Source organism: Zosterops lateralis, assembly GCF_965231275.1.
Source record: "Zosterops lateralis genome assembly, chromosome: 1".
In the NCBI taxonomy this organism is placed as follows: Eukaryota; Metazoa; Chordata; class Aves; order Passeriformes; family Zosteropidae; genus Zosterops; species Zosterops lateralis.
In genome coordinates, this window is record NC_139762.1 from 48,317,926 (window position 1) to 48,326,033 (window position 8,108).

Consider the following 8,108-nt stretch of genomic DNA (forward strand, 5'->3'; position numbering starts at 1 on the left):
CCGGGGCCGAACTTCCCGGGGGAGCCGGGGGAGCCCATCGCCGCGCTGGCGCTCCGGGAACCGCGGCCACAGGGGATCGCAGCCTGTCCCGCACGCCCGCGGGAGCGAAGGGAGAAGGAACAACGCGGCAGCCGGAACGCACCCACCCGGGCCAGACCGAACCAAACCTCTCCACCCGCGGCACCGCCTCGGCCTCCGGCCGCTCCGCCGCGTAAAATGGAGACCGGAAGCGGCGGCGCTGCCCCCGCCCCGCGCCGCTCCCGCCCGGCGCCACCGGGGGGCGCCCAAGGGCCGCCATGGCGGGCGGGGCCGGGCCGGGCTGAGGCGACCCGGGCTGGGCTGGGCAGACCCGGCCGCCGTGCTCCGTGTGGGGGCTCGCCCCGCTCCGTCCCCGTGAGGGTGTTCGCCCCGCTCCGGCCCCTGGGCTCGTTCACAAGAAGGGTCTCAGCGACTGAAAAGCTGAAGCGCTTCTCAACATGAGGGTTAAAGCTTTGCTGCCTGCGTGTCTTGCCTCCGTCACCACTGCTGCGTGGGAATGCCGCAGTGTAGTTATGCCAAATAGCCTTGTGAGGTCAGGAAATGTTATTTTATAACCACATTGGAGGCCGCTGAATCACAAAGGATGATAAAATCACAGAATGGTTTGGCTCGGAGGTGATCTTGAAGACCGTCTGGTTCCATCCCCCTGGCCGAGGGCAGCGGCCCGGGTCACACAGAGCCCCCTCCGGCCCGGCCTTGGGCAGGCCCGGGATGGGCACCCACGGCTCTCCTGGGCCGCCTGTGCCACTGCCCACCACCTTCGCTGTAAAGATTTCCTTCCTCCTGTAGTTAATCTAAACCCACTCTCTTTTAATATCCATCCATTCCCCCTTGTCCTGTCACTACCTGCCCTTGTAAATAGTCCCTCTCCATTTTTCTTGTAGGTTCCCTTCAGGTGCTGCAAAGCTGCAATGAGGTGACCCCAGGGCCTTCTCCACGCTGAACAAACTCTATATCAGCCTTTCCTCATAGGAGAGCTGCTCCATCCCTCCAATTGTCTTGGTGGCCTCCTCTGGACTCGCTCCAACAGGTCCATGTCCTTCCTGTGCTGGGACCCCAGAGCTGGATGCAGCACTGCAGGTGGGATCTCACCAGAGCAGAGCAGAGGGGCACAATCCCTTCCCTCACCCTGCTGCCCACGCTGCTTTGGATGCAGCCCAGGACATGTTTGGCTTTCTGGGCCGCAAGTGCACATTCCTGGCTCATGTCCAGCCTCTCATCCACCAGCACCCACCAGTTCTTCTCTCCCAGGCTGTTCTTGATCTGTTCATCCCCTGGCCTGTGTGGATACCAAGGGCTGGCCCAACCCAGGTGTGGCACCTTGCACTTGGTCTTATTAAATGTCACTAGATTCCCATGGGCCCACTTCTTGAGCTTGTCCAGGTCCCTCTGGATGGCATCCTGGCATCATCCAGCTTGGTGTCATCTGCACATTTGCTGAGAGTGCATTCGGTCCTTTTGTTTATATCTTTAATGGAGATATTAAATAACACTTGTGTCAATATGGACCCCTTATGTTGCTCAAGAGTTCGGTCTAAAACCATAAAATAATTTTCCGAATTTCCACGTTAGCGCTGCAAACTTTTAATCATCACTGTGGTTTTTCAGTTGCTGGGAAGAAAATACTTTAAAGGATAACCATCAAGGTGGATGGATAAAACAACAAGGAATAATGGGACAGTTTGGTTCATGATACTTCTGCTAAATTTCTACAATAAAAGTTGGCCTCATTAACTTGACAAAAATTTAAAAATGCTTATAAAAACCCGGTTTTTCTCTTCAACAAACAAACAGTGTTTCCTTCTATTCCCTTCTGTCATCAAACACACTGTGTAGCTACAGAAGGCTCAAGAGTTTCAGGCAAGTTTGATTTTTCCAGTAGATAGTGTCCCTTTAATGCCAAAGAATCAGACCTTTAATTAAGCTGGAGTGAGGCACGAAGAAGTTTGCTGATGAAGGGAGGACCATAAGGAACTCCAGCTTCTGAAAGGAAAGATGAAAAGAAAAGCCTGAAGGAATATCATTAGCCCCTAGGACCTAATTCTCCTGTTTAAATAAAACACGGATGCAGACAACTAATGTTAGAATTTGCAAAAACAGAGGAAACAGTCCTTATTTTTATGTTTATTGACTTCTAATCACCTTTCTCTACAACCACGCCTTTGCAAACCTCATGTTTGAGATGAGGCATGAGACCTCAGGTGTGTTTCTACAGCATCTGTTGTCTTTGAGATGACTTATCAAATTGTAAATGTGGACAACTGGTATTTGACAGCACCTTCAGCTACAACACTCGACATGTTCATACCAGCTTCCCAGTTCCCTCCCTTGTTATTTAAGAACAATTGTTTGCTCTTGAAATTCTGAACACGCTGTCACTACCAGAGCATGTTACTTGGAATTCCTGGGAATTTCCAAGAATAAACTAGAATTTCCAAATACTTGAAAAATGTTTGTACCTAAGGCAATGCACCAAAATAGATCAGCTAGCTGATCATGAGTACTTGGAAGGATTAATGCACAAAAATCAAGGCAAATAATCCATAGAATTTTTCATTCAGGGTTGTAATTTTATTGCTTGACAATTTGGTGGTCTGTAAATACCCACAGTATTTCTACAGCGCAGAAATTCTATTTTTTTTCTATTCTATTTTAGCTACTATACAAAATTTCAGACTTGGGATGACTGAGAAATCTCCTGAATTAGAACCTGAGAATAGTAAGATGTCTTCTGTGGTGGCATTTTAGAAGCTGCATGGTCTGCCGGCTCTGTGAGCAGATCCCTGCACTTTGCACAGGCCCTCGGGGGGCAGCATGACACTTCCAACAATCTCATTTTAGGACTAAAACTTAAACCTTGTAAAAATAGTTCAGCATTAATTTATGGTCCAGAAAATCAGACTCATAGAATTATAGAATTATTTGGGTTGGAAGGAACCTTGATCATTCCAAACCCCTGCCATGGGGGCATAAATGTCTTATGAATTATTATTGTTATTGTTATTATTATGAAATGTCTTATTGTGAGGTATCATATCACACCAAGAGTCAATTTGGTATTTTAACATGCAAAAAATGATGTTGTTTTTCTTAATACTTGTCTGGCTTGGCGTACCTTGACACATCCATAGTAATCTTTTTGCATATATGTATCATCTGTGATATCTCTGTAGTTCAGAGGAAAAAATGTGCCAAATCTTTAAGAATGCCAAAACTGTTCTTTTTTATAAAGGAATTAATGCATTAAAATGTTATAAAAGTCTGAGGGATCATCTTCTGACTCTTTAAATGTCTAAAACAGGTACCTGATTTGAGAGTTGTGCGTTCTGCAGCCACCAGCCTATCCACAGGAAAATTCATAGCCTATGAGATCCTGCATCCCCAGGCTCTTAACTAAGGCACAGAAGATACAGGTATGATTAAATTATTAGAGTATCTAAAGGCAGCCATGAAGATGGTGACCAGTCTGGAGAGGGAATTCATACAGAGAGTGGCTGAGGTCTCTTGGCTTGTTCAGCCTTGAGGAGACTGAGGGAAGCCCTCATTGCAGCCAGAAGCTTCCTCACAAGGGGAAGCAGAGGGGCAGGCACTGGTCTCTTCCCTGTGGTGACTAGTGACAAGGCCTGAAGGAACAGCATGAAGTTGTGCCAGGGGAGGTTCAGGTTTGCCAGTCACCAGAGGGTGGTTGGGCACTGAACAGCTCCCCAGGGAAGTGGTCACAGCACCAGCCTGACAGAGCTCCAGAAGCATTTGGACAATGCTCTCAGGCACACGGTGTGACTGTTGGGGTGTCCTACTCAGGGCCAGGAGTTGGTCTCGATAATCCTTGTGGGTCTAATTCAGGATATTCTGTGATTCTAGTCCATGCTGATATCCATTATCATGCTGGAATAGGTCAAAATCTCAAGTTATTGGCAGTAAAATACCGTCTCTGTTTCTCAATTATTTTTATTAATTTATTCATCTCTTGATAAGGTAGTATACAGTCTAAAAACTTGGATCATTTCTTTCTTTCATTCCTCTGCAGAACCCAGCAGGGCACAGCTTAGGCACTGTAACATGAAGTGAAATCTCAGCAGTTGCAAGCTGAGTTACAAGCTGAGTTGCAACTAACAAATTCAGCCACTTCTGTTATTTATACTAATAGTAGGGGTCATGTGAAATGTCTGACCTCTATGTGGGATGACAACCAGAAAGAACTTGAGAATCTCTATGCTCAGACACATCAGTTTTCTCCAAATCTTTTTAAAAACTCTGCCTTACCATGAAACAATCACAAGGATTCCCATATTCCTTCTCTAGAGCAAATGACTGAGAAAATCAGTATTTCAGTCCTTGCCAAGATTTTTTCTTATAAATCACAGAATTTACATTTCAGTTAATTTAGATTTGGAAAACTTGATTGATGGGGAAGAAAGAATGAGTTTGTGCTGTTTGTGCTCCTTTCAGTTGTATACATGCAGTCAGAGTGGTTTATTCCTTAAGAAAACTAAGGGAAAGGTCATGTTCACATGGGTTTTCTCACTCTGTAAGTGTGTATCATCTCCTCAGTACTAGCAATATTGCAATTCCCAACAGTACTATAAGAATTTCCATAATGGATTTCTGTCAGGAAAAATGTCTCTGTAAGCCTTTTTGTTGCCGTATTAACAACACCGACAAACCGGTTTGACTGCATCTTTTGACAAGAAGTATGCAATTTGTCAGTGATATTTATGATATTTCTGTAAGCAAACAAGCTGAAATGCATATGTTTTTAAATACAATAATGGGCTTTTCAGTTTTTTTGTCAGGACTTATATGTTTATGTTTTCTGTATGTACCAGTTGATCCTCCCTCTAACCTTTCAACTCGGTGGTCAATTTCCATCAAATGTCACAAGGCGTAGTCAGATATTCCTTGAAGGCTGCAAGAACTACGGGACTATTAAGAGAGAGAGACTTTACAAACAGTATTAACTGATAAGAAAGCTAATAATCTTTCTGCTTTCTAGCCACCAGAGAATTCAAATGGAGCAAACCGAGAGGGAAATACAGAATTACTTGTTTTCGCTTGCAAAACATGCAAAGAACAAGACAGTTTAGGGCCCCACAAGTCTGCAAGGGGTGGCTGGCAAACATTTGGCAACATGGAAATGGGTTTCTGATGCATTCAGCTGGGCTGTGAAGTTTCAACAGTGACTTCTGGGATAAAGTCCTACAAGGCCAAGATTATAACAAGGGTGTGAAAGATGGCTTTATTGGCAATTCCTGAACATACTTTTTATTGTGTGCAATGCTACCAGCATTGTAGTGATGCAGTTGGAGACACATATCTGAGGCATAACTTCTTGAATTGGTTAAATGAAAATGTGATTAATCTGTGATTAATCATTTTGGTCCTGGTGACATCTCCATCACTGAAGAGGAGTAGCAGTTACCTTCTCATATGTCAGTACATTTTCCTTCTCGTATGTCAGGTACTCTAAAAGAGACAGACAGAATGTCCTGGTATTTTATTGTTTTCAAGGAAAATCTAACAGTAAATACACCAGTTAAAGAGCTGCAGGGTTAGAAAGGTTTTAGGTGAGCACTAGCTTTCTGGAACAGGACTTGAATGGATCCTTCTTTATCCTGTAAAACTGCAGTATAAAAGAGCTCTGTATTACATGGTGTCAGATCAGATCTCCAATTTGGTCTCAGATGGACTAAAGTTGTATAGAATGGCTTGGGTTTTATTTGAATTTTTTTTGTGTGCTATTAATTACTCCTAAGTAAGGGTTCAAATTAGACCTGTATTCTCAATAACTTGTCATCCATTTTAAACATTATGATCATTATCAAAGGCATTGTTTAAATGTCAACAAATTGTTTTGCTGCAGAATGCTAAAGAAAAATTATTTCAAATACTTTATTTAAAACATTGCTAAAATGGCCATGGGAAATCTATCAAAACTGGCTATTATCATGCGGCTTTTTTAGAAGAGTATTTGTCCTTGTAAAAAATACAACTTCTATATTAGCAAATTCCTTGTCTTTTTAAATTTTGAATAATTCTAAGACACCACGAAGAAAAATTTGAGACAAATCAGCATTTCTACAAAGAAAGATCTCTTGCAAAGCAGTAAATACAGGAAAGTCTACTGTTACAATTGATTTTTAACTTTCAAAAAACCTCTGACCTTACTGCCCACAAGAGGCTACTGATGAGATCAGTGCTGTGATCCAGCTTCTGCTTCCATCAGTAGCATTCTTTACTCATGTGATGCCCCATTAACATTAAGAGACCTATCAGTCTGCCCACAATGAAAGAAATTGCAGTCAGCTCCCACAAAGACACTGATAGGGTAGCTTATGATAAAATGACAGTAAGACCTGAAAAATTGTTTCTCTCTCTAAATGTTTCCTTGTTTTCTGCTACTCACTGGACTTCCTCTTGAGGCCTATAAGAGCTCTGGAGCAGGGAGGATTCTCCACAGTGCCTCTCTGAAGCCCAAGCAACGAGCTGGTTGTGCTTTACGGACATATATGAAACGTGGTAGAGGAAACTGTCTGCAGGAACTGGGGCTGCTTTGTGCGTCGTGGCACAGCCCCTGCTGCCCCACAGTTCTGGGTCCATAACTACAGAACCAATAAACCTGAAAGGATCTCTCATAATTTGAGAACAAAGTGATACTTAATTAAAATAAGAAGAAACAAAGTGTGGCCCTTTTTTTCTTAGTTCTTTTTACGACAGCTATAATTAGTCTGTGAAACTTGCTATCTAAAGATACTCCCAAGCCCCAGTTTTGAGGGCAGTCTCAGGAAGCATTTGATTAGGGAGGAGCATAGTTCATGGAAGGAAAAGAGTAACTTGTCCCCCAGCTGAGAATAGATCAAGTGCAGACTGAAAAGGTGCCTGTTTCATTCTCCATAGCATACAAGCTATATTGAATCATTGCCAATAAGAATATCATCCCTTTCACCTCCAGGAAACAGTAATGGACTCATCTGAATCAATGGCAATGTAAAATTTACTGTCACTGAAAAGATCACTCCTTCCTATAGTCTTATTTTTTTATTTGAGTGTGTTCAGGGCTAAGGAACAAAACAAAACAAAACAAAAAACAAAACAAACAAACAAACAAAAACCCCAAGAGATTTGATGGTAGCCAGAATTTTTCATGCTCAAAGGAGAAGTTTGAAACCTGATAGGTTCCCAATTTAGATTACAGGGGCTCTGTCAGATATTTTTAAATTGTTTTATCTTTTCTTGTGTAAAGTTTGTGTCAGCACCTCTAATTTCAGCTCAGGACGACACAGGCAGAAAAAGGGATGCAGGCACCTCCTGGCACATGCTCAGATAACTGGCACCTGCATGGTAAGTGTGACATGCTCCAGATACCTTAGATTTTTATTCACTTTAGTACAGCTGATCTTTGTATGTGTGCTGACCAGTTATCAGGACAGACATCATTTGATCTGCACTACTGCACATCCACTCAGGTTGCAGACATAAGACCAAATTCCTGGTTTTATGTGTCAACAAAATTTAGGGGGTGAGGGCAAGAAAGGACATGCATGGAAAGAACTAAGATATGGAGGTCAATGCCCAGCTTTTCATGAAAGAAGGGATTGCTCCTCCACTAACCACTACAGGGCTGTCTGTCGCCGAGTGCCTCCCCAGCTCCTGGGACGTGGCACAAGGGAATTACAAGGGCAGAGCAGTGCAGCACTGCCAGCTCCAAGCCCTCTTCACCATGCTCCGTGCCCAACATCTTCTCTCAGTGGCACCTGTGGGACAAGGAATAGAATTAGGAGCGTGGTTATGGCAGGATTGTCTGGATGAGAACAAGGCGTGGCGGGCTCAGTCATGAAAATGCTTGGAATTAGCAAGGCAGCTCTTCCCTGCTTACAGCTCTGGTGTAGCCATTACCTCCTGGCAGTATAACTTACCGCAATGCCCTCGGGATTTCTCTCTCCCTCTGTGCCATACACTCTGTGCCAGCGCTACACAGGTGAAAATAGCCACACAAGTAATTCATTAATTGGTGGGAGAGCATGAAATGCTGAGAATGTGCCTCTGTGAAGGGGCAGAGGAAAATTTTTCAA

At 43.7% G+C, this 8,108-nt stretch overlaps 1 long non-coding RNA gene across 1 annotated transcript; it reads left to right on the forward strand.

The window, feature by feature from the left end:
* Positions 1–237: 237 nt before the first annotated feature.
* Positions 238–7,088, forward strand: LOC310920768. The gene is made up of 4 exons (XR_014592031.1): positions 238–571; positions 924–1,069; positions 3,341–3,452; positions 5,033–7,088. It is a non-coding gene; the product is annotated as an uncharacterized lncRNA (long non-coding RNA).
* Positions 7,089–8,108: the final 1,020 nt, after the last annotated feature.